Below are 2,727 nucleotides of genomic sequence, written 5' to 3'. Positions count from 1 at the left end.
TTTGCAAAACACTTTCTTGTTAGGGAGATAGTGAAAAGAGTGAAAAAAAAAGTGAAAAGATGAACAAAGTGTTAGGAGGCTTGGCCTGGATCACTTAGCTAATAAATGTCTGACACAGGAACCAGGATTTCTGTTTTCAAGATCAGAGCCATAGCTCTACCTCTACCTTGTCACCTCCTATGTTAAAGCAAATTGGGAGATAAGCAAGTAAGTTAAAGAGGGATCTGTACTTGTTGTATATTAAAATAGGCAACACATCTCCGACGCCCGCCAGCTCTCAGCCGGTCAGTGCTCTCGCCTCCTCTGCCACGTCAGAGGGTGCCTACCTAGGATGGGATTTCAGTACCCAGCAGGTGAAGGTAATTACTGTTGATGAAAAACTGAATGTCATTTATGAGGAGAGCGTTAATTTTGATAAAGAGCTTCCAGAATTCGGGACCCAGGGAGGAGCGCATGTTCATAGTGACAAACTCACAGTGACTTTTCCTGTTTTAATGTGGGTCAAGGCCTTGGATACAATTTTGGAGAAGATGAAGTCTTCTGGTTTCAACTTTTCTCGAGTCAGAGCTTTGTCTGGGGCTGGCCAGCAGCGTGGAAGTGTATGCTGGAAAAGAGGAGCCTGCCAAACTTTGGGGAATTTATCACCTGATCTTCCTTTACACCAGCAATTAAAGTCCTCTTTCTCACTCTCTGACTGCCCAGTCTGGATGGACTCTAGCACCACAGTGGAATGCCGAGAAGGCTGTTATAGGAGCCCAGAATCTCGGCGATATCACCGGGTCCCGGGCCTATGAGCGTTTTACAGGAAACCAGGAGCAAAGATTTTCAAGGAGGGCCCCGATGCCTTCTCTCAAACCGAGAGAATCGCTTTGGTTAGCAGTTTTGCAGTTTCCCTTTTTCTTGGATAATATACACCTATCGATTACAGCGATGGTTCTGGGATGAATTTATTGCACATACGTAAAAAGTCCTGGTCCCAGTCCTGCCTAGACGCATGCGCACCTTAGTTAGAGGAGAAACTTGGCCCAGCAGTACCCTCGAGTTCAGTACTGGGACCTATTTCTTCCTATCACGTTCAGCGTTTATGGGTTCAACCCCGAATGTAAAGTGATAGCCTTCACTGGAGATAATCCAGCATCATTAGCTGGAATGAGAATGGAAGAAGGTGACATTGCAGTCGGCCTTGGCACCAGCGATATGCTGTTTCTCTGGATCAAGGAGCCAACCCCTGCTTTGGAAGGCCACATCTTCTGCAACCCTGTAAATTTTCAAGAGTACATGGCCCTTTTGTACTTTAAGAATGGGTCTCTGATGAGAGAAAAGGTCCGAGATGAATCTGCCTCAGGCTCCTGGGATGAGTTCTCCGCAGCTGTACGATCCACTGAAATTGGAAATTGTGGAAATCTGGGTTTTTATTTTGAGGTGATGGAAATTACTCCAGAGACCAATGGCCGCCACAGGTCTAATACAGACAATGAGAAGGTATTAAACTTTCCCCAAAAGATGGAGATCCGAGCTTTGATTGAAAGACAGCTCATGGCCAAAAGGATTCACGCTGAAAAGGTAGGCTATAGAATTGTGCCAAGTACCAATATTCTGGCTGCTGGAGGAGCTTCACGTAACGAAGACGTCTTACAGGTTTTGTCTGATGTGTTCGCTGCCCCAGTATACACTATTGAAACCGCCAATTCAGCTTGTTTGGGATGTGCTCATAAAGCAATTCATGGCCTTGCAGTAGGGTAAAATGTTTCCTTTGCTGATGTTATGAAATTAGCCCCGGAGCCCAGATTAGCTGCAGCACCGACTTGCTGGAGCAGCTCAGGTCTATTGGGTCACTGCTCAAGAGGTATGCTGAGCTGGAGCAGCAATTGTCTTGCAGTGTCATGCACCACTCAACTGAAAAGCCAGATTCCTAAGAGGCTGCCCCAGAATTGCCATGAATGTTGAAAAGAGGAATCAACATGTTTCGAAATTTCTTGTGATTGCTCCTGTTTCTTCCTCTAGTTAATCAAGCATAATGAATAGGGGTTCAATTCAATAGTTTTCTCCTTCAGGAGCTGCTTTTCCCCTGAGGCTACGCTGAGCCCTCCTCTGACTTCTTCCAGTAAACCTGATTGTGCCAGCACCATTGATTGTCCTCTGTTCAAAGACGAGTCTTATCTTCCCAGCTAGACTGTAATCACTTTAAAGAAAGGGACCAGATTCCAAGTATAAGGTTGCCCTGATCAATGTCTCACAAAAATGTTGTTAATAGAGTGTAACTGAATTCCCTGATGAAGTGCAACGGTTCCTAAATAATGTTCACAAGAAACTTTAGCCAAAGTGGTTTTACAAAGTTAGGTGGAATATGTATATCACTTGGATCCTCATGTGCTTTCAAGGCTGAGCCCTCATTAAGGTCTTACAAAAATGAATTGAAGCTAAAATAATAATAATGACCTGCACATACAGCCCTTTAAAGTTTATGCAGAACTTCATGTATCTTATCTCATTTGAGCTTCACAGTAAAGCAGGTTTGTGTGAATGCGCGCGTCTTGATACCCAGATTAACAATGAGAGGCGGGAGGCAGGATGGAAGCAACTCCGTTTATTCAAGGCACAGCACAGCGTTTTATGTCTTTGACTCATGGGAACATACCCCAATGTAACAGCGGACAAAGCAACAGAGTTTACATAATTTTACCAATAGGCAACACCGAGAATTTTTCTTATGCGAATACCAAAGTA

General features: G+C 44.4%; 1 pseudogene; it reads left to right on the top strand.

The window, feature by feature from the left end:
• Positions 1-453: 453 nt before the first annotated feature.
• LOC110216561 (xylulose kinase pseudogene) lies at positions 454-1,900 on the top strand (annotated as a pseudogene).
• The last annotated feature ends 827 nt before the right edge of the window (positions 1,901-2,727 follow it).

The sequence above is a fragment of the Phascolarctos cinereus genome, unplaced genomic scaffold (genome assembly GCF_003287225.1).
Source record: "Phascolarctos cinereus isolate Bilbo 61053 unplaced genomic scaffold, phaCin_HiC Scaffold_4;HRSCAF=312, whole genome shotgun sequence".
Lineage (NCBI taxonomy): Eukaryota > Metazoa > Chordata > Mammalia > Diprotodontia > Phascolarctidae > Phascolarctos > Phascolarctos cinereus.
Note: the sequence above shows the minus strand (reverse complement) of the source record. Positions and strands in the feature narration are given on the sequence as shown.